The following is a 25,115-nucleotide window of genomic DNA, read 5'->3' as shown; positions in this document are numbered from 1 at the left end:
CTCATATCTCAAAAACATTTTCACCTCTCAGAGGCAAACTCTTCACTTCAGTCACTGCTTCTCAAATCACTAAGCCAAGAGATCATACCTGACAGCTTTAAGAATATAGATCCCCAGGCTCTTCCGGGAAGATGGCGGAAGAGTAAGACGCGGAGATCACCTTCCTCCCCACAGATACTCCAGAAATACATCTACACGTGGAACAACTCCTACAGAACACCTACTGAACGCTGGCAGAAGACCTCAGACCTCCCAAAAGGCAAGAACCCCCCTACGTACCTGGGTAGGGCAAAAGAAAAAAGAAAAAACAGAGACAAAAGGATAGGGACGGGACCTGCCCCAGTGGGAGGGAGCTGTGAAGGAGGAAAGGTTTCCACACACTAGAAGCCCCTTCGCGGGCAGAGACTGCGGGTGGCAGAGGGGAAAGCTTCGGAGCTGTGGGGGAGAGCACAGCAACAGGGGTGAGGAGGGCAAAGCAGGGAGAGATTCCCGCACAGAGGATCGGTGCCGACCAGCACTCACCAACTTGAGAGGCTTGTTTGCTCACTCTCCGGGACGGGCGGGGCTGGGAGCTGAGGCTCGGGCTTCCGTCAGAACGCCTGGTTGGCAGCGTGAAGACAGCCTGAAGGGGGCTAGCGCACCACAGCTAGCCGGGAGGGAGTCCGGGGAAAAGTCTGGACCTGCCGAAGAGGCAAGAGACTTTTTCTTCCCTCTTTGTTTCCTGGTGGGCGAGGAGAGGGGATTAAGTGTGCTGCTTAAAGGAGCTCCAGAGACGGGCGCGAGCCGCGGCTAAAAGCGCGGACCCCAGAGACGGGCATGAGACGCGAAGGCTGCTGCTGCCGCCACCAAGAAGCCTGTGTGCGAGCACAGCTCACTCTCCACATCCCGCTTCCGGGGAGCCTGTGCAGCCCGCCACTGCCAGGGTCCCGGGATCCAGGGACAACTTCCCTGGGAGAACGCATGGTGCGCCTCAGGCTGGTGCAACATCACGCTGGCCTCGGCCGCCGCAGGCTCGCCCCGCCCTCCGTGCACCTCCCTCGCCCCCGGCCTGAGTGAGCCAGAGCCCCCGAATCAGCGGCTCCTTTAACCCCGTCCTGTACGAGGGAAGAACAGACGCCCTCCGGCAACCTACACGCAGAGGCGGAGCCAAATCCAAAGCGGAGCCCCTGGCAGCTGTGAGAACAAAGAAGAGAAAGGGAAATCTCTCCAGCAGCCTCAGAAGCAGCGGATTAAAGCTGCACAATCAACTTGATGTACCCTGCATCTGTGGAATACCTGAAGAGACAACGAATCATCCCAAATTGAAGAAGTGGACTTTGAGAGCAAGATTTATGATTTTTTTCCCCTTTTCCTCTTTTTTTGAGTGTGTATGTGTATGCTTCTGTGTGAGATTTTGTCTGTATAGCTTTGCTTCCACCATTTGTCCTAGGGTTCTAGCCGTGTGTTTTGTTTTGTTTTGTTTTTTTTAACATCTTTATTGGAGTATAATTGCTTTACAATGGTATGTTAGTTTCAGCTTCACAACAAAATGAATCAGTTATATATATACATATATTCCCATATCTCTTCCCGCTTGCATCTCCCTCCCTCCCACCCTCCCTATCCCACCCCTCCAGGCGGTCACAAAGCACCGAGCTTATCTCCCTGTGCTATGCGGCTACTTCCCACTAGCTATCTACCTTACGTTTGGTAGTGTATACATGTCCATGCCTCTTTATCGCTTTGTCACCGTTTACCCTTCCCCCTCCCCATAGCCTCAAGTCCATTCTCTAGTAAGTCTGTGTCTTTATTCCTGTTTCACCCCTAGGTTTCTCATGTCATTTTTTTTTTTTAAATTCCATATATATGTGTTAGCATACGGTATTTGTCTCTCTCTTTCTGACTTACTTCACTCTGTATGACAGACTCTAGGTCTATCCACCTCATTACAAATAGCTCAATTTCGTCTCTTTTTATGGCTGAGTAATATTCCATTGTATATATGTGCCACATCTTCTTTATCCATTCATCCGATGATGGACACTTAGGTTGTTTCCATCTCCGGGCTATTGTAAATAGAGCTGCAGTGAACATTTTGGTACATGACTCTTTTTGAATTATGGTTTCCTCAGGGTATATGCCCAGTAGTGGGATTGCTGGGTCATATGGTAGTTCTATTTGTAGCTTTTTAAGGAACCTCCATACTGTTCTCCACAGTGGCTGTATCAATTTACATTCCCACCAACAGTGTAAGAGGGTTCCCTTTTCTCCACACCCTCTCCAGCATTTATTGTTTCTAGATTTTTTGATGATGGCCATTCTGACTGGTGTGAGATGATATCTCATTGTAGTTTTGATTTGCATTTCTCTAATGATTAGTGATGTTGAGCATTCTTTCATGTGTTTGTTGGCACTCTGTATATCTTCTTTGGAGAAATGTCTATTTAGGTCTTCTGCCCATTTTTGGATTGGGTTGTTTGTTTTTTTGTTATTGAGCTGCATGAGCTGCTTATAAATTTTGGAGATTAATCCTTTGTCAGTTGCTTCATTTGCAAATATTTTCTCCCATTCTGAGGGTTGTCTTTTGGTCTTCTTTATGGTTTCCTTTGCAGCGCAAAAGCTTTTAAGTTTCATTAGGTCCCATTTGTTTACTTTTGTTTTTATTTCCATTTCTCTAGGAGGTGGGTCAAAAAGGACCTTGCTGTGATTTATGTCATAGAGTGTTCTGCCTATGTTTTCCTCTAAGAGTTTGATAGTTTCTGGCCTTACATTTAGGTCTTTAATCCATTTCGAGCTTATTTTTGTGTATGGTGTTAGGGAGTGATCTAATCTCATACTTTTACATGTACCTGTCCAGTTTTCCCAGCACCACTTATTGAAGAGGCTGTCCTTTCTCCACTGTACATTCCTGCCACCTTTATCAAAGATAAGGTGACCATATGTGCATGGGTTTATCTCTGGGCTCGTGTGTTTTTTTAAATAATTATTTTTTTAATAACTTTATTATATTTTATCTTATTTTATTTTACTTTATCTTCTTTCCTTTTTTCCTTCCCTCCTTCCTCCCTTCCTTCCTCCCTCCCTCCCTCCCTCTTTTCTTTCTTTCTTTCTTTCTACCTCTACTAATTCTTTCTTTCTACTTTTTCTCCCTTTTATTCTGAGCCGTGTGGATGAAAGGCTCTTGGTGCTGCAGCCAGGAGTCAGTGCTGTGCCTCTGAGGTCTGAGAGCCAACTTCAGGACACTGGTCCACAAGAGACCTCCCAGCTCCAAACAATATCAAACAGTGAAAATCTCCCAGAGATCTCCATCTCGACACTAGCACCCAGCTTCACTCAACGACCAGCAAGCTACAGTGCTGGACATCCTATGCCAAACAACTAGCAAGACAGGAACACAACCCCATGCATTAGCAGAGAGGCTGCCTAAAATCATAATAAGTCCACAGACACCCCAAAACACACCACCAAACGTGTACCTGCCCACCAGAAAGACAAGATCCAGACTTATCCACCAGAACACAGGCACTAGTCCCCTCCACCAGGAAGCCTACACAACCCACTGAATCAACCTTAGCCACTGGGGACAGACACCAAAAACAACAGGAACTACGAACCTGCAGCCTGCAAAAAGGAGACCCCAAACACAGTAAGATAAGCAAAATGAGAAGACAGAGAAACACACAGCAGATGAAGGAGCAAGATAAAAAACCCACCAGACCTAACAAATGAGGAGGAAATAGGCAGTCTACCTGAAAAAGAATTCAGAATAATGATAGTAAAGATGATCCAAAATCTTGGAAATAGTATAGACAAAATGCAAGAAACATTTAACAAGGACCTAGAAGAACTAAAGATGAAACAAACAATGATGAAGAACACAATAAATGAAATGAAGAATACTCTAGACGGGATCAATAGCAGAATAACTGAGGCAAAAGAACGGATAAGTGACCTGGAAGATAAAATAGTGGAAATAACTACTGCAGAGCAGAATAAAGAAAAAAGAATGAAAAGAACTGAGTACAGTCTCAGAGACCTCTGGGACAACATTAAATGTACCAACATTCGAATTATAGGGGTTCCAGAAGAAGAAGAGAAAAAGAAAGGGACTGAGAAAATATTTGAAGAGTTTATAGTTGAAAACTTCTCTAATATGGGAACAGAAATAGTTAATCAAGTCCAGGAAGCACAGAGAGTCCTATACAGAATAAATCCAAGGAGAAATACACCAAGACACATATTAATCAAACTGTCAAAAACTAAATACAAAGAAAACATATTAAAAGCAGCAAGGGTAAAACAACAAAAAACACACAAGGGAATCCCCATAAGGTTAAGAGCTGATCTTTCAGCAGAAACTCTGCAAGCCAGAAGGGACTGGCAGGACATATTTAAAGTGATGAAGGAGAAAAACCTACAACCAAGCTTACTCTACCCAGCAAGGATCTCATTCAGATTTGATGGAGAAATTAAAACCTTTACAGACAAGCAAAAGCTGAGAGAGTTCAGCACCACCAAACCATCTTTACAACAACTGCTAAAGGAACTTCTCTAGACAAGAAACACAAGAGAAGGAAAAGACCTACAATAACGAACCCAAAACAATTAAGAAAATGGGAATAGGAACATACATATCGATAATTACCTTAAATGTAAATAGACTAAATGCTCCCACCAAAAGACACAGATTAGCTGAATGGATACAAAAACAAGACCCATATATTTGCTGTCTACAAGAGACCCACTTCAGACCTAGAGACACATACAGAATGAAATTAAGGGGATGGAAAAAGATATTTCATGCAAATGGAAACCAAAAGAAAGCTGGAGTAGCAATTCTCATATCAGACAAAATAGACTTTAAAACAAAGACTATTACAAGAGACAAAGAAGGACACTACATAATGATCAAGGGATCGATCCAAGAAGAAGATAGAACAATTGTAAATATTTATGCGCCGAACATAGGAGCACCTCAATACATAAGGCAAATACTAAGAGCCATAAAAGGGGAAATCAACAGTAACACATTCATAGTAGGGGACTTTAACATCCCACTTTCACCAATGGACAGATCATCCAAAATGAAAATAAATAAGGAAACACAAGCATTAAATGATACATTAAACAAGATGGACTTAATTGATATTTATAGGATATTCCATCCAAAAACAACAGAATACACATTTTTCTCAAGTGTTCATGGAACATTCTCCAGGATAGATCATATCTTGGGTCACAAATCAAGCCTTAGTAAATTTAAGAAAATTGAAATTGTATCAAGTATCTTTTCCGACCACAATGCTATGAGATTAGATATCAATTACAGGAAAAGATCTGTAAAAAATACAAACACATGGAGGCTAAAATAAACAATACACTACTTAATAATGAAGTGATCACTGAACAAATCAAAGAGGAAATTAAAAAATACCTAGAAACAAATGACAATGGAGACACAATGACCCAAAATCTGTGGGATGCAGCAAAAGCAGTTCTTAGAGGGAAGTTTATAGCAATACAATCCTACCTTAAGAAACAGGAAACATCTGGAATAAAAAACCTAACCTTGCTCCTAAAGCAATTAGAGAAAGAAGAACAAAAAAAACCCAAAGTTAGCAGAAGGAAAGAAACCATAAAAATCAGATCAGAAATAAATGAAAAAGAAATGAAGGAAATGATAACAAAGATCAATAAAACTAAAAGCTGGTTCTTTGAGAAGATAAACAAAATTGATAAACCATTAGCCAGTCTCATCAAGAAAAAAAGGGAGAAGACTCAAATCAATAGAATTAGACAAGCAACTGACACTGCAGAAATACAAAAGATCATGAGAGATTACTACAAGCAACTCTATGCCAATAAAATGGACAACCTGGAAGAAATGGACAAATTCTTAGAAATGTACAACCTGCCAAGACTGAATCAGGAAGAAATAGAAAATATAAACAGACCAATCACAAGCAGTGAAATTGAAACTGTGATTAAAAATCTTCCAACAAACAAAAGCCCAGGACCAGATGGCTTCACAGGCAAATTCTATCGAACATTTAGAGAAGAGCTAACACCTATCCTTCTCAAACTCTTCCAAAATATAGCAGAGGGAGGAACACTCCCAAACTCATTCTACGAGGCCACCATCACCTTGATACCAAAACCAGACAAGGATGTCACAAAGAAAGAAAACTACAGGCCAATATCACTGATGAACATAGATGCAAAAATCCTCAACAAAATACTAGCAAACAGAAACCAACAGCACATTAAAAGGATCATACACCATGATCAAGTGGGGTTTATTCCAGGAATGCAAGTATTCTTTAATATACGCAAATCAATCAATGTGATAAACCATATTAACAAATTGAAGGAGAAAAACCATATGATCATCTCAATAGATGCAGAGAAAGCTTTTGACAAAATTCAACACCCATTTATGATAAAAACCCTGCAGAAAGTAGGCATAGAGGGAACTTCCCTCAACATAATAAAGGCCATATATGCCAAACCCACAGCCAACATCGTCCTCAATGGTGAAAAACTGAAAGCATTTCCACTAAGATCAGGAACAAAACAAGGTTGCCCACTCTCACCACTCTTATTCAACATAGTTTTGGAAGTTTTAGCCACAGCAATCAGAGAAGAAAAGGAAATAAAAGGAATCCAAATCAGAAAAGAAGAAGTAAAGCTGTCACTGTTTGCAGATAACATGATACTATACATAGAGAATCCTAAAGATGCTACCAGAAAACTACTAGAGCTAATGAATGAATTTGGTAAAGTAGCAGGATACAAAATTAATGCACAGAAATCTCTAGCATTCCTATACACTAATGATGAAAAATCTGAAAGTGAAATCAAGAAAACATTCCCATTTACCATTGCAACAAAAAGAATAAAATATCTAGGAATAAACCTACCTAAGGAGACAAAAGACCTCTGTGCAGAAAATTATAAGACACTGATGAAAGAAATTAAAGATGATACAAGCAGATGGAGAGATATACCATGTTCTTGGATTGGAAGAATCAACATTGTGAAAATGACTCTACTACCCAAAGCAATCTACAGATTCAATGCAATCCCTATCAAACTACCACTGGTATTTTTCACAGAACTAGAACAAAAAATTTCACAATTTGTATGGAAACACAAAAGCCCCTAATAGCCAAAGCAATCTTGAGAAAGAAAAACGGAGCTGGAGGAATCAGGCTCCCTGACCTCAGACTATACTACAAAGCTACAGTAATCAAGACAGTATGGTACTGGCACAAAAACAGAAACATAGATCAATGGAACAGGGTAGAAAGCCCAGAGATAAACCCATGCACATATGGTCACCTTATCTTTGATAAAGGAGGCAGGAATGTACAGTGGAGAAAGGACAGCCTCTTCAATAAGTGGTGCTGGGAAAACTGGACAGGTACATGTAAAAGTATGAGATTAGATCACTCCCTAACACCATACACAAAAATAAGCTCGAAATGGATTAAAGACCTAAATGTAAAGCCAGAAACTATCAAACTCTTAGAGGAAAACATAGGCAGAACACTCTATGACATAAATCACAGCAAGATCCTTTTTGACCCACCTCCTAGAGAAATGGAAATAAAAACAAAAATAAACAAATCTGACCTAATGAAACTTCAAAGCTTTTGCACAGCAAAGGAAACCATAAACAAGACCAAAAGACAACCCTCAGAATGGGAGAAAATATTTGCAAATGAAGCAACTGACAAAGGATTAATCTCCAAAATTTATAAGCAGCTCATGCAGCTCAATAACAAAAAAACAAACAATCCAATCCAAAAATGGGCAGAAGGCCTAAATACACATTTCTCCAAAGAAGATATACAGACTGCCAACAAACAAATGAAAGAATGCTCAGCATCATTAATCATTAGAGAAATGCAAATCAAAACTACAATGAGATATCATCTCACACCAGTCAGAATGGCCATCATCAAAAAATCTAGAAACAATAAATGCTGGAGAGGGTGTGGAGAAAAGGGAACCCTCTTGCACTCTTGGTGGGAATGTAAAGTGATACAGCCACTATGGAGAACAGTATGGAGGTTCCTCAAAAAACTACAAATAGAACTACGATATGACCCAGCAATCCCACTACTGGGCATATACCCTGAGAAAACCATAATTCAAAAAGAGTCATGTACCAAAATGTTCATTGCAGCTCTATTTACAATATCCCGGAGATGGAAACAACGTAAGTGTCCATCATCGGATGAATGGATAAAGAAGATGTGGCACATATATACAATGGAATATTACTCAGCCATAAAAAGAAACAAAACTGAACTATTTGTAATGAGGTGGATAGACCCAGAGTCTGTCATACAGAGTGAAGTAAGTCAGAAAGAGAAAGACAAATGCCATATGCTAACACATATATATGTAATTTAAGAAAAAAAAATGTCATGAAGAACCTAGGGGTAAGACAGGAATAAAGACACAGACCTACTAGAGAATGGACTTGAGGATATGGGGAGGGGGAAGGGTAAGCTGTGACAAAGCGAGAGAGAGGCTTGGACATATATACACTACCAAACGTAAGGTAGATAGCTAGTGGGAAGCAGCTGCATAGCACAGGGAGATCAGCTCAGTGCTTTGTGACCACCTGGAGGGGTGGGATAGGGAGGGTGGGAGGGAGGGAGATGCAAGAGGGAAAAGAAATGGGAACATATGTATATGTATAACTGATTCACTTTGTTATAAAGCAGAAACTAACAACAAAAAAGAAAACGAATATAGATCCCCAGGCCAAAGGAAGAAAAGCAAAACTTATTCCATTTATTTTATTGACATGCCTAAGTCATTTTTGGTCTATAGCCTGATTTTCACTGGCTTTTTAAAAAATTAACTTTTATTAGAGTATTGATTTACAATGTTGTGTTAGTTTCTGCTGTACAACAAAGTGAATCAGTTATATATATACATATATCCACCCTTTTTTAGATTCTATTTCCATATAGGTCATTACAGAGTATTGAGTAGAGTTCCCTGTGCTATACAGTAGGTTCTTATTATCAGTAGTTATCTGTTTTATATATAGTAGTGTGTATATGTCAATCCCAATCTCCCAATTTGTCCCTCCCCTCTCCCTTACCCCTTGGTAACCATAAGTTTGTTTTCTACATCTGTGACTCTATTTCTGTTTTGTAAATAGGCTCATTTGTACCATTTTTTTAGATTCCACATATAAGTGATATCATATGGCACTTGTCTTTCTCTGTCTGACTTACTTCGCTCAGTATGACAATCTCTAGGTCCACCCATGTCGCTGCAAATGGCATTGTTTTGTTCTTTTTTATGGCTGAGTAATATTCCATTGTATATATGCACCATCTCTTCTTTTTCCATTCTTCCTTCGATGTACATTTAGGTTGCTTCCGTGTCTTTTTAATGAGATTTGTAGCTGTCCCCATTTGTGGTAGAGCTTGTTTTCATGAGAATACTATTCCCATATTCACTTGCCTGCAAACCATTCCTGCAAAGATGGGTAGAGCGCTACCCAGAAAAGAAGTTGTCATATCTCTTCAGTAAAGTAGACAGGTGTTGTCAATCACACAGCTGATTCCAAATCAAATTTTAGGCAAAAGGTGGCAAAAGAGCACCAGAAACTTGATTTTATGCGTTATAAGAGGCATGATACTGCTGTTCAGAAACTCTTCAATTTGTTCTCGACTGTTTCTAAGTTAAGCCATCTTCCACAAACCCACAACCAAGTGCATGCCTGCTCATGCCCACTAGTGGACTGGGACTTAGGATGCAGCTAAGGTCTTACCAAGCCTATAAAACTTACTTAATTCCTGTGATGTCAAGGGGCCAAAAATCAGCATCTCCTCTCAAAAGTCAAGAAAATATATAGTCTTTAGACAGGCATCAAACAATACTATTGGCAGTTTACTTTATTCAAAATGATGTTCTGGTGTTAATTTGATAATGCTTATAAGGTTGTTTGAGCTCATTTGGAGCCAGTATAAATATATACAGAACTTGTGGCAATAGCTGTTAAATTCTTTGCCTACCTGCCTTAAAGTGTTCAGATACCTGTTCGCTAAGAAACATCCTCCTTCTTTAATACCCAGTAATGCTTTTGATTTTTAAGCTGTCTCCCAGACCATGGCCAAAGTGAGATGTTTTGAGCATAACTGATATCTAAACTATCACCGATCTCCTGTTTTTCTTATCCCTCTATTTCCACCACTGCCACAATCCTCATCCAACTTAACAGGATTTCTCACCCTTATTACTGCAATATCCTCATAACTGATCCCCTTTCTCTCAATCATGCCCAATTCTATCCACTTTTTTGCTTTGTAAATTAACTTTTTTTTTTCATTGTGTCCCCTTTCTACCCTATTAAGACATTTGCTTAACTTCCCATTTCCTTAGGATAAGGTTAAACAAAATCTTAACGTGGACTATAAAGTGTAAGAGAGTCAGAGCTGCCTACGTTTCCATCACTGGTTTTTCCTGCTTTCCCAGTCTTTCTGCTCCCCATACTCACCAGAGTCTCTCTTGCCTACAGAACTCTGAAATGCTGATCTCTGCCTCCTCTCAATTATCCCACCTTCTCCATCGTCCAGAATCCCTCCAACACTTTACTAGCTCACTTCTACTCCTCCTGCAGACTCAGTGTTAATTCTACTTCCCCAAGAAGTTTTTAAATGACCGCTGGTGTCCATGTCCTATCCTTGTGGTGTATTCTCATTGCACCCTTTACTTCACCTTTCTTGATACTCTTAACTGTTGAAATGATTTATTATCTATATTTCTTACAGGTCCTAAGTTCTGTGACATCAAGAGCTCTTTCTGCTTCATGCTTGACCACATGTATATCCAGTGCCTAGCACATAAAGGAAGCCCAATCAATATTTGTTGAATAAATTAGTGAAGTTTACAGGACTCTTTGATTTCTGCACTAATAACAAAGTCTGCAACAAAAACTTACTGAATCCTAGGATAAGTGCCCACACATTTGTCACTCTTCCAGAAACAGACTGTAATTACTATGGAATTTGCAGAACTCCATGTGCCATTTTTAGCATAAATGGAATGCAGAATTAAAAGATAATTTTGAAGTCAGTTATATGTTCTGCCTGGGAAAAATAATCTAAATATATATGAATAATTATGTATATACTAATATCCCTTCACTCTGATAATGCATGTTCCATCCTATTGCTTAGGGAAGAAAAGTTTACAATCCCATCACTTTATATATGCACAATTTACTTTCCTATTTTTAATTCTTTCCACTTATCACCATTTGACAAAATTTACTTGTGTACACATGTCTTATTATTGCAGCTTCCGAAGAATATATGCTTCATGAGAGCAGGAACCTCTGTCTGATGTTGATCACTATGAGTTCGTGCCTGACTCATACATAGTAAGTGTTTGATAGATATTATTGGATAAATAAATTGTCCTTGTTTCTTGTAGCTAAAGTAAATAACTTTAAAAATATCAATCCCAGGCTGACCTTAGAAATGGATAAATTTTGAATGATTTAAAGGTCTAATTGCTGAAAATATGTTTCCTATCCAGATGCCATTGTGTATGAAAACATGTCATTGATCCGGTTCCTATTAAGGGTTTGGCTTTAAAAATATAGACTCTAAGGAACATACACCAAGGTTTTAAAACTATATCTTTTCCACTTGGCAAGAGTGACCTAGATAAATAACAGAAAGTGATTCTAGTGAAGGAAAAACTGTAATACAGGTGGTAAGGAAGGATGGAAAAAAATGCCAACTACTTTATTCTTTTTTTAAAAAGAGTTTTTTTGAAGATTTTTTTTTGATGTGGACCATTTTAAAGTCTTTATTGAATTTATTACAGTATTACTTCTGTTTTATATTTTGGTTTTTTGGCCACGAGGCATGTGGGATCTTAGCTCCCCAACCAGGGATGGAACCGGTACCCCCTGCATTTGAAGGCAAAGTCTTAACCACTGGACCGCCAGGGAAGTCCCTCACCTTCTTTAAACTTTTGCCTGGTATTCTCTCTTTTTGAATCCAAGATGTACTGAAAATCAGGGCCATACTAAACCAGTGAGAAGCTAGTCTACTTTTTAAGATTTCTACAGATGTCACTTCAGTGCCTACTCAGTTATTTTAATTTGTTTTACTTCTGTCATAACTTCCCATCAAATGTATGAAACAGTCACCTTTCCCTTGTACCTCAAATCACTTGCCTTCTGAGTAGCAAACTTTATTGCGAGCTTATAATTACAGGCTACATAAAACCATGCTAGAAATAGAGAAGTGACCAGTTATTCTAGTTCATGTTCAGTTAGTGAGGGATATCCAAATCGATACAGGGAATGGACTTTTCACCTGCATATTTCGTTCTAATTCAACTCTTTGTTCAGCTACCAGGAAATTTATTTTACAAGGTTTTGCAGGAATTTATGGATTTTTCCATACTCAATGACTTTTAATAATATTTTAAGTATCTTTGAGAATTAGGAACTGGATGCCTAAAAATTAACATCTCTCAAACAATATTCACAAGACTCTGATATGACTTTCCCCTGTACCTGTCAAACATTTTTTTTTTCTTTGATGCTTACTTTCAATGCAAAAAACAAAAGTAGCAGCAAGTGTGCACTCTGAGGAAAATGAAGTGAGACTGCTTTCAGCAGCACCTTCAGCTAAATGCTTCTTAACATAATGAATTTTTATCCACCTGGAGAATTTTGGAAATGTAGTAATATTCAGAATATACTTGGATCTGGGAATACTGTGACCACAAAATCACTTTGTATTACTGTATCCAAGTGAAATAGCTATTAATCTTAAACTATTATAGAAAAAATTTAATGAGATTATTAAAATAACTATTAAAACCCCTTACTCTCAGACATTTTGATATTATGACAAAATTTTTAAAGTATATTTTATATATGTGTAATTCATATATAGTGGAAAAATCATATACTTTGGGATGAAGAAAACTTATTTTCAGTTCCAGACCCAGCTTCTACTGGTATGGTCAAGTTACCTGACCTTTTTAAGCCTCAATTTCCTTAGTTTAATTATGAGAAAATATCAGACAAACCCAAATTGAGGAACATTCTACAAAATCTCCAACCAATATTTCTCAAAAATGTGAAGATCATGAAAAATAAGGAAAGAATTCACAAACTAGAAAAGACTACAGAGACATGATGGTTATAAACAATTTCTATCCCAAGACTGAATCCTGGAATAGAAAAAAGCATTCATGGAAGACAAGTTAAAGCTGAATCAAATCTGGAGTTTAGTTAATACATGTACCAATTTTGGTTTCTTAGCTTATTTAGATAACATAGTAACAATAAGAAAAGCCAGATATTGAAGATATGGGTGCTCTCTGTACTATCTTTACAACTTTTCTTTAAATTAAATTTATTTCAAAATAAAAAGTTTAGTACAAAATTAATTTAAAAAATAAAAATAGGGCTTCCCTGGTGGCGCAGTGGTTGAGAGTCCGCCTGCCGATGCAGGGGACACGGGTTTGTGCCCCGGTCCGGGAAGATCCCACATGCCGCGGAGCAGCTGGGTCCGTGAGCCATGGCCGCTGAGCCTGCGCGTCCGGAGCCTGTGCTCCACAATGGGAGAGGCCACAACAGTGAGAGGCCCGTGTACCGCAAAAAAAAAAAAAAAAAAAATTAAAAAAATAAAAATATTTAATAAAAATAACCATAAAACAGAATTATAGATAAAATGAAATGCAGCTAAATAATTATAGTCTTCATTTTACCATTATTTTAATCAAAATAAAAGGCTTTCAATATATAAAGTATAAAATTTTCTATCATATAATCTACACTGTGAATCAATAATTTGAGTAATTTTTATTAAGTTATCTAAAATATGTAGACATATGTTCATTTGCTGGAGTCAGAGCTCTCATTAGCTTCTCAAAGGGTTCTAGAACTCAAAGAAGCCTTGGCAGGAGGAGAAAGAGCAGAAGAAGAGGAGGAGGAGGAGAAATAACATTCATGGAGTACAAGCTCGTTGGACGGGACTATGTTAACGATCTTATCTGAATTATCTCATTGAATTCTCACAATTTCCTGAGTTACGGTTATTATCCCTATTTTCCCAGTCAAGCAAAAGGAGCTTATGATCTTGCCCAAATTCACACTGCTAATAGCCGGGAGTATTTAACTATAGAGCCCAAACAAATGTACACTGTATTATACTGCCCTCTTGTAAGCCCCAAAATTTAAAGGCCACTTGTCCACGTGGATGGGAATGACAGAGTTCTATCAACAATTCTAAAGAGAAGAAAAAGGAAAAGAAAAATTTAAACAAAGACAAGAGGGCAATGACAAAACTTGGTAAATTATTCACTCACTTTTTTAGAGGTGTTTAATTTAAATTATCTGTTAATTATCTAAGAAATAGTTGGCCTTATAGATACCTCTGTACTGTTTTTGATCATTGCTCTTCTGAGAAAATTATTTTAAAAGTTGTTTAAAACAACCTAAAAGCCACAAAGAAAATCTGTTTCAGTTTTGAAACCTGTGTCAGTTTAATCTTCGTGACTCAAATAGCAAGCCTCGATTAGAACTCAGAGCTCTGGACTTCTTGTTCAACTGCTCCCACTCTTGGGAACTCCTAATACTGATGAAACTTAGACTATAACTCATGGAAATAGCAACAGTAGTGCAAGCATAGCTAAAGAAAATGAGTCCATTTGGGAAGCCTTATCAAAAGAGGAAAATGTTCTTTCCTTTCATCAGCTCAGGTGATTCAAGCATACTGTCAACTTATGTTTCCATCATAATTATTTCCTTCAGCTGGACTTACTACATCTCCCATCAATGAAGTCACTACATGCATACAAGGTTGTAAAATCAAGGCCCATCCCTGTTGCTAAAGTTTACAATCAAAAGAACACAAAGAACAAACACAAAAATAAGCTTCATCACACAGGACTGACAAACTCAGGGAAGATCTAAGACTTATCCATTATGAAAACCTAAAGAGAAGGGTTTGTTTCAGAAGAGGAAGAGATGGCAATGAGATGGATATTAGCATTTGGGCTTCAAATGTCTAGAGCCATTGAAAACATGGGTTTCTTTTCTACCTTACGACTGTTGAGAGCCACTTGGTTTCATTCTTTTGCAGAAACGCATTCTGCCTTTTGGAAGGAAAAACAATGATCTTCAGCTCACTGAATTATTCAGAGATAACATGGAGCATTGGAAATAACAAGTTCCCTGATACAGCTCCATGAAATTAATAGTCAGGCTCTCAGTGCCATACTAACATATCCAAAGTGACCTAATCAAGTCATCTCTCATGCTACATTTCTGTCCCTCTCAAAATATGTGAATTACTGCAGTTATAGTAGAGTGACTCTTCAATCCTTATAGTAAGTTTAAGAGATATACAAATCGACTGCCAGTAATTAGTTTTTTGGTGTGTGGTAGCCATCATCAATCTAAGAGCTCTACACAGAATTCATGTAGACTGAACTAACTACCTGATTTGTTACTGTATTCAAACTGGAAAGAGCATGCAAAGTCCTTTGCACAGAGCTTTCTACATAATAAAAACTCAACAAATCTCAGCTATTATTTGATTATTGTTAGTTTTTCCTGGTCCTCCCTCTGATGTTAAACTTGAAAGAAACACATTTGTGAAATCATAGGTAAAGACAACTAAATCTGGAGAAGTCTATTAGATTACAAGACCAAACTAGCATATTAAGGGGGTGGGGGCAGGGAAGAATCTAAGAAAATTTCACAACCTCTCTTCCTGATTCATTTTAGTGTTAACAACCCTGTCAGGAAATTCCTCAATTATTCTAACCTAAGTACCTCATACTGCAATTTATTTCCTCATGTTCTGGCTTCAATGGAGATAGAGAACAGATGGTCACTCTCCTTTGCATAATAATAGTAAAAAAAAATGTTTTGTGGGTTCAAAGACTTAGTAAATCTTTCCTTGATTATTTTCTTCACTCAACAAATAAGTCTAGTTCATTAAACACCATCAGTAGCAGTATGTTTGAATATAGAAGACAAGTGTTAAATATCAAGAAAAGCTTGATATACATCACTATTTATGTGCACAAAACATCCTCAAATTTGGCTATTTTGAGCAAGCATCTGTAAATCATACAGCAAAAGGATAGCAAGTGATTTCTTTGAAGATCTCTTTGAAGAAGAGATTTCTAGGAACTAAATGCAAAATAAAATTAAGAAAATTCTTAAGTAACCAACAGTGGGATAACTTCTGCAAAAAAAAAAAAAAATGATTGGGATCAGTTCTGCCACATTTTTAAACTCATGTTCAATTTAAGAGAGATTTGAATAGTTTTAGATTAATTTACCTAGGCTAATATAAGCTTCAGAACAAATGATAGAGTGTTATATTTTATGGAGACAAAACAACAAAATTCTGGATAAAAAAATAATACACATCATTAAAATCTTTGATAAGACTGATGAGAAAAGACATCTGTTGATTTAGCTGACAAGACTTGAGAACACATCCAGGATTGAGTAGATGAAAACAGAAATGTTTACTAAAAAGTAGCATGTCTAAAACATAGGACATTTTTGCGTATACTTAAAAAGCGAAAGAACGATTTCTGGCATCAAAAGGACAGTTCATTCATCTGCATCTTCAGGAATTGAATTTTGTCATTTTATGTTTCTCCTTTCAATGTTTTTTTTCCCCCACTAAATTTGTTTTTGACAGCCTCTTTCCCTCCTTCTCGCTTTCAAACATATCCAGCAAATTTTGAGCTTTAAAAAACTATTCTAGGGCTTCCCGGGTGGGGCAGTGGTTGAGAGTCCGCCTGCCGATGCAGGGGACACGGGTTCGTGCCCCAGTCCGGGAAGATCCCACATGCCGCGGAGCGGCTGGGCCCGTAAGCCATGGCCGCTGAGCCTGCGCGTCCGGAGCCTGTGCTCCGCAACGGGAGAGGCCACAACAGTGAGAGGCCCGCATACCGCAAAACAACAACAACAACAAAACTATTCCGTTATTAAAATCAAATTCTATTACTGGTAACCAATCCCTTACATTTTAGAAGTTATTAGAATTCAATCTAAAAAGTGTGAATAACTTTTTTTATTCCTTGGGCTATGGGATAAAGTGTTCATGCTTTATGAGTCTCATCTCATTTTCATAAGAGTTGGACAAACCTATACACAGGGCTGAGCATCACATATTTTCCAGGTTTGTTTTTCCACAAATTTATAGTCACTCAAATCCAACATGCTTTTTCTTAGGAAATATTCTCTTAATTTTCAGCCTGCTCATTTTCAGAAAAATGTAATCCACTTGTAAGAATCATCTCACAAAGTAATTTAAAAATAAAATCTAATTTATTTAAATGGAAGTTAAATTCACTTCTAAAAAACAAATTATCTTCTCCCTTTCAAATATATAACCATCCCGCCTGTGTGAGAGATTTGTTAAAAAGAACTCATAGAAACAACATATCCATGTTTTTGCTAACAGAATATGCCAGCTTCTTTTTCCTAATTCTTGAACATTTTTCTCTTTGAGTTGTCCTATAGCTGTTCTATGTAAAAGTAAAACTTTCATCCACCAGTGGAAACAGGTGAACTATGTATGTGTCCAAATCTCAGTTTATTTTAGATAAAGAATTAAAAATAAACTCTAAAGGACTCTTTTTTTGAAATCCCAGATTATGTTAGATCCTTCTTCTGTATATTTTAATGATACACCGTACTTGTCTTTCAACATAAAAACACAGTCATAATTTTTAAAATTACTTAGAGAAATTAGTTATTTAATCTCCCTCTCCCCTGGGAGAACCTAAATTCCATGGGGGTGGGTACCTTTTTCTCTTATTCTAGTACATTGCTGCATAAAGTAGGCATTCAAATATTTATTGAATGAAAGAATTAGTTCATGAATTTCAAGTTTCTGATACTTCGTTGAAATTAGAAATAATCCCTTATGGCTCTAAGAAATGGCCTTTAGAGGAGGAGGCAAGACCAAGATGGCAGAGTAGGAAGACCCTGAGCTCACGTCCTCCCACAAACACACCAAAACTACACTACATATAGAACAGCTCTCTCTGAGAATGGCCTGAGGACTAGTAGAAAGGCTTTCTACAACCAAGGATACAACTGAGACTGGTAGGAGGGGAAGAGAAACAATCTCGTCAGGATCCACAGGAATCCCTCCCCACGCTGACAGCAGGTGACCCAGAGGAGGAGGGGCATATCACAAGCTTGGCACTCCACCCTAAGAAGCAAGGGATTCTAGCCCCACATTGGGCACCTTGGTCCGAGGGCCTGGACCTGGGAAGATGAGCCCCCTTGCCTGGTCTTGAAAACCAGTGGGGCTTAGCAGAGGACTACAGGAAACTGAGACTCCACTCTTTTTTTTTTTTTTTTCTTTTTTGGTACGCGGGCCTCTCACTGCTGTGGCCTCTCCCATTGCAGAGCACAGGCTCCAGACGCACAGGCTCAGCGGCCATGGCTCACGGGCCCAGCCGCTCCGCGGCATGTGGGATCCTCCTGGACCGGGGCACGAACCCGTGTCCCCTGCATTGGCAGGCGGACTCTCAACCACTGCGCCACCAGGGAAGCCCCGAGACTCCACTCTTAAAGAGCATGTGCAGAGAGTGGCTCCCTCTGGGTTCCAGCACAGAGACAGTAGATTGAATGAAAAGTGCCTGGTGCTCTGAAGACCATACAGGGCTGCAGCTTCTGTTTCTCCGGCTCCAGCCCCACTACCTGCCAAGGCAGTGACTGCTATTGCACTATGGGAGAAGCCATGGCTTGCGCTGGGCTGTGGCTCCAGCCCCTCCAGCTCCAGCCTCATATCCCACCAAAGCAGTGACTACCATCACGCCCAAGGAGAAGCTCTGGCCCAGCTCACTTAAGATCCAGCTCCCCAACCAAAGTCACAGGGCACATGCAGACTGCACAGGAATGCTCCCACACAGAGATACACCTTCAAGACTAGGATAGGTAACTGTTTCACCTAACTTCATATAGACAAACAGAGAAAGTAAAACAAAATGAGATGACAGAGGAATAAAACCCAGGAAATTATACAAATGAAATGGAGATAAGTAATTTACCTGATAAAGAGTTCAAAACAATTGTCATAAAAATACTCACTGAACTTGGGAAAAGAATAGAGGAACATGGTGAGAACTTCAATGAAGAATTAGAAAATATAAAAAGAGCAAATCAGAGCTGAAGAATACAATAACTGAAATGAAATGTACACTTGAATAAATTAACAGCAGGTTAGGTGATACAGAAGAATGCATAAGCAAACTGGAAGGCAGAATAGTGGAAAGCTTCCAATCAGAACAGCAAAAAGGAAAAAGAAAAAAAAGGGAACTCTTGTGCACTTGGTGGGAATGTAAATTGCTACGCCATTATGGAAAACTGTATGGAGGATCCTCAAAAAATTAAAACTAGAGCTGCCATATGACTCAGCAATTCCACTCCTGAGTATTTATTCAAAGAAAACCAAAACACTAATTAGAAAAGATATATGTACCCCTATGTTCATAGCAGCATTATTTACAGTAGTCAAGATATGGAAGCAACCTAACTGCCCATCAACAGATGAATAAATAAAGAAGAAATGGTGTATATATATACAATGGAATATTACTCAGTCATAAAAGAGAATGAAATCTTGCTGTTCGTGACAACATGGACAGACCTGGAGGTTATTATACTTAGTGAAATAAGTCAGACAGAGAAAGACAAATACTGTATGTTTTCACTTATGTGTGGAATCTAAAAAACAAAACAAACAAAGAGAACAGAACAGAAACAGACTCACAGATATAGAGAACAAACTAGTGGTTACCACAAGACAGTGGGGTCGGGGAAGGGGTGAAATAGGTGAAGGGATTAAGAGGTACAAACTGCCAATTACAAAATAAATAAGTCATAAGGATATAGTATACTGCACAGGGAAAATAGTATGTTATAATAACTTTGTAGAATAACCTACAAAATATTGAACCATTACGTTATACACCTGAAACTAATAATACTATAAATCAACTCTACGTCAATAAATTTTTAAAGAGAAAGAAAAAGAAATGGCCTTTAGTAAACTTGATTCATGGCACTAAAAAATTCATTTGGACCCCTAATACTATTTCAGCTGTGTGATTGAACATAATGCTAGTAAGGATAGAGAAATAGATATTTTTCTCTGGTTCATTAAACACTTCTATAAATGATAGAAATTGACTGCCCTGATAGTCTCTTTTATTTTAAACAATTAAAAAAATGGTCGGGTGACAGTTCTGTCACAGAATAGAGTTGTTCCATTAAGCATCTCACTATAAAATGATTCTGTGGTGCTAATCATATCCCTAGAGATGTATATAAAGAAATTTCTTCATGTTTCTCTGCCCTTACATGTCAGAATTGTAAAGTCATTCTGTTATATAAATTGTGCATCACTTTATGTTCATTGTAGCCATGACAGTGTAAAACTAATTAAGGGGCAAATCCCTGGAGCCCATTAGCTTTCATCTTCCCTTTGGGACCAATTACATAAAGAAAATAAGCTCCCATAAACAAGTGTTTTTTGCTCATCTCATCTCTCATTTTGTCTTAGTAAACAGGAATATTTACTTGGACTTGTGAACTTTTGAACAAGATGTCCTGCTTCCAAAAATATTTATTTGGATTCTGGCCCACTGACAAAAAACAAAAAAAACAGAAGCCAGAAACCAGCCTGGGTAATACAGTTATGCCAAAACTTATCTGACTGTCAGAAGGCAACCCATGGAGGGTCAGATCCACAAAACATTTCTCCGTTTCTTTAAACTCAAACAGTGCTGGAAAAGTTCCAAATGTTTTGCAGGGCTGGAGAGCTAATGTTCTAATTCTATTAAAACATATTAATGGGACTATCCTTTCTCATCAATACCAGTTAATCAATCCAAAGAGAGGTATTGATCACAAGGAGTTATCTCAGTTATAGCAATCTTAATACTCCTATATAATTTAACATAAACCTAAGGAGCATCCAAGACATTGAAGTACATTTGTTTGAAGGGCAACTGGAGCACGAATGACTTGTTTTCCTTGACAGCTCTAATAAAGCCTTCAAAAACAATGCAACCCAAACCATCAGTGGCTTCCTTTTTTTTAATACACAGTTAAAGCCTTCACTAGCCTCTCCAGTGAATGATTTGACAGAATAAGACTCTTGATTTGAACCATATTACATGGTATATTAGGTAGAAAATGCCAAGAGCAGAAGGCAATCATCAGATGCGGGATCCGTGAAGCAAATTTACTGAAACTGTTAGTAAATTTACTGGATCATTGCTTTTGGAATTCCATATAAATCATGCAGGTCACTGTATTTAGAAAAAGTATGTAACTGCCTAAATGCAATATCAAAGAATGATAACAGAATGCCCCCTGAAATTACTTTTGTTGAGAATGACCTGCCTTTGCTTCAGCTTTTCCTTCAGATCCAGTCAAATGTGTTTCAATCCTTATTCAAATAAAGAGTATGGGATAGCTTTTCAAAACCAATAACAGAAAATTGCTTTTGGAAAGCCAAACAGAATACACCTTCACTTGCGTACCTTAGCACATAGCCACCACAGATCATAGTCCTACAACTAATTTCAGCCAGCTCTCCAGCCAAAAGTGCTTATGAACAGCAAATACCCAATAACAGAAAGTTGCTGCCATCTACAGTCTTCATGAAACTTTATCCTAAATATTAAAAAATTTTTCTGAAATCACAAAGAGTCCCTATTTTAAACAGATTCAACGTATCAGTCTATATTCCCAAAAAAGAATACATGAGAAAGCACCCTGTTCATTAAAACCTTCCAGATGATCTCTGAGATTTCTTATTAGTTGGACTTGATCTTTTAAACCCAGATGGATTTAATTTTAAAAAAACAAGTAGTTAAAACCTAGAATAATTTTAGTAATTTAGCTTTCTTGTACCAAGTAATATATAAACAGCAACAAATATCTCTTATGACCTTATCTATATTTTCACAGTGGTCTTAATCATCATCTAATTAATTTTTTCCTCTTATAACCACTTAATTAGTAACATACAAATTACTGTTAAATGCCAAGTGGTAAAATGATTAACTGCTGAGAATCTGAATTGAGAAGGCTTATCTTCAAACTCTGGCTCTACAGCTTATCAGTGGTATGACATTGGACAAGGAACTTGGCATCTCTGTGCCTCAGTTTCTTCCTTATTAAAGTGGAGAAAATACCTATTCTGTAAGGGTATTGTGAGATTTAAATTTAAAAATTCATTAACAGCACTAATAACAGTCACTGACATTTAGCTCCTTAAATGTTAGCCTTGTCATAATAAATTCTATTGTTATGAGAGTAAAAGTCACATATGAAAAGGTAAGGAATGGTACTTCATTATCTTATCTCTATGTGTGTATGTAAATTTGTATATTATATATATATACACGGAGGTGTTATCTACATTCCCATAAGTCAGCATAGTAGGTATTTTATTTATTATAAATAAATATTTACAATACTTATAATTATATTATAATAATAATTATAATAATATTTATAATTTATTTATATTATATTATATATATAATTTATTTATATAATATAAATAAATATTTATTAATAAGCCAAAGTATTTTATTCCAGTGGTTCTCAAACCTGGTTGAGCATTGGAATATCTTTGGGAGCCCTTAAAGATTGTGGATGCCCCACTTCATTCCAAGATTCTGATGTTCACAGGCCAATTTTTTTTTCAAAGTACCCCAAGTGATTCTAATATGTGGCCAAAGTTGAGAACCAGTATTATATATTCAGTTGTACATTTTTATTGTATAACATAAAAAATTAAAATAAGATAAATTATTTCAACTATGCACATGAGTTGAAAACTTGTTATGATATTCATCAACTGTGTAGCTAATTTTACCATGCCCTGTATATTGTTTTTCAATTATGTCTATATTGAAAACATTTATTTATAAAATAAACCATTTTCCTAGTTGTTAGCACATTTTGACAGTGAAGTGGAAAAAAATCATATTTATTTTTACCTATCAGCAACACCACTAGAGAGCATTCTATTATTAAAGCATACCTGCTTATTTGATTGAAGCATTTTAGCTGTTAATTAATGGTTTAAAAAATTGGGAGATTTCTATAAGCCTGATTCTTACAGGCTTTAGCAAGTTACCCTAGCCAAATTGGAGTGAACACTAAAGGCTAATTCCATATTTGTAATCTGATAAAAAATGGGGCAAGAAAAGTAAAAAAGAAGTCATCATAGTCTATAAAGTTTATCATTTTACATTTCTACAAGTGCATTTTTAAACCACAAGATAATATTTACAGAGGCTGTGTTGTATCTGGATTCAGTAGCAAAGATCACTGTAAATGTTTATCAGTTTAAAAAACACATCCAGGTTTATGTTATAGACAAGTTTCTGTATTCAGTGCCTCATACCATAAAAATTACTCAAAATGTAAAGTTTTTATGATTCTAACTGCATATCTGAGTTAGTTCTAACAATTTCAGCACGGCTAAAATAATGCTCTCTATTACAGTATGAATATGAAAACATAGTACCAAATTAGAATCTTTCAGTAGCAACCTTCATCTTAAAATGGAAATTTTTAACAAATGATTTACTATTTGCCTAGCAATGCTCACCTAACAAATACTGGTATATTTTACATTGCAAACAGATGCTTTTCTACTTCTTCCCAGAGTATGCATTCTAATATGGTCTATGTAGTCGACATATAATTCAGATATTAAAGTTACAAAAAAGAAAATATTTCACTCAAAGTGCCAAATTAAACAGCCGAGGGAGGGAAGTAGGCTTCTCAAATATTAGCAACCTTTAGGTTGCTTAGGGTAAAGCATGGCATAATTACTTACATTTTGTGTGAATTTAATGCACTAAACACACACACGCACGTGCACGCGCGTGCGCGCGCGCGCGCACACACACACACACACACACACACACACAAGCAAGAGTTATCAATATTACAGGAAAGGTCTATACTCCAAACTAGAAGAAAGGACAATGTAGGAAGAATTTGCCCAAATAATTTTTTAAAACCTGCCTCTATTCTTTATAGTTTAATGCCACAAACTGTAAAAAGCTAAAATCAATAAGAATTGACTCAAAATGAGTGTTTCAAAAGCATTATAATGCCTAATAAGTTTATAACAAAGATGAAATAGCTATCATTTTAACTGTCTCTGTATATAAATCTACATGATGATAGAGATTAGGCAGAATTATGCTAGTATCAGAACGATAGAATTTTAGGGATACAGTTATAGTAAAGACCATGTAGTCAAGTATTTCTCAATCTTTTAAAGCTATGACAGTTTTTGAGAGATGATAATAATAGCTAATAATTGGATAGATGTTTTGGAGACTTATCATGTGCCAAATGCTGTTCTGTGTGCATTATGAGGTAGCGATTATTATTTCTCAGCTTTCTAGGTGAGGAATATGAGAAACAGAGAGGTTGAGTAACTTGCCAACTACTGCCTGGCCTGGCCAGGCTTCAAGCCTGAGGAGCTGGCTTCAAAGCCTAGATTGGCATTCCCTACAACATATGGCAATAACAAAAATATGTTCTCTATCAATATTTCTATTTTAAAAATAGGTTTTTAATTTTTTCAAGTATTTTATAATATTTAGTATACCTTTTGCAACAATTACACCCATGAAATATTCTTATACTCCTCCCTTACTCTCCAAATTGAAAATCATTGCTCTTGTCCAACTTTCCTGTTTTGCAGATTCATATTTTAGGAATACTATGTAAACACTTATATCGGGTGATGAGCCAAACACAAACTTTTCCTCAGTGATATTTTCAAAAATTGCTATATAAATGAGTAAAAGGTGTTAAATTTAATAAAAGATGGAGAAGTATCTGATCATTCAAAAAGCAAAAGATAACCTGAAGGATTTCTGATAGTAGCATTAGACAGGATCTTAGAGAATGGATTGGACTTAGATAAATTTAAATGGTTGATAAAAATGTTCCAAGTACACGGAAATTATGAGTGAGGGGCAGAGAAGGGAAAGTGCATGATGAATAGGAAACAAAGAGTCAAGTTTTTCAGAAACAAAAAGTA

The 25,115-nt window shown here is 37.3% G+C and overlaps 1 long non-coding RNA gene across 7 annotated transcripts in view; it reads left to right on the top strand.

Moving 5' to 3' along the window:
* The window catches only part of LOC137204586 (uncharacterized), a 142,377-nt gene that overhangs the window by 88,118 nt on the left and 29,144 nt on the right, over nucleotides 1-25,115 (top strand). For 6 of the 7 annotated variants that reach the window (XR_010933735.1, XR_010933732.1, XR_010933733.1 and 3 more), the window contains one exon: nucleotides 11,311-11,392. This is a non-coding gene — a long non-coding RNA (uncharacterized lncRNA). Of the gene's footprint in view, nucleotides 1-11,310; nucleotides 11,393-15,125; nucleotides 18,467-25,115 lie in introns of those variants that run through there. The other variant, XR_010933738.1, reaches the window with a different exon arrangement.

This window comes from Pseudorca crassidens, chromosome 13 (genome assembly GCF_039906515.1).
Source record: "Pseudorca crassidens isolate mPseCra1 chromosome 13, mPseCra1.hap1, whole genome shotgun sequence".
In the NCBI taxonomy this organism is placed as follows: Eukaryota; Metazoa; Chordata; class Mammalia; order Artiodactyla; family Delphinidae; genus Pseudorca; species Pseudorca crassidens.
The sequence above is the reverse complement of the archived record's forward strand: the minus strand, read 5'-3'. Positions and strand labels throughout refer to the sequence as shown.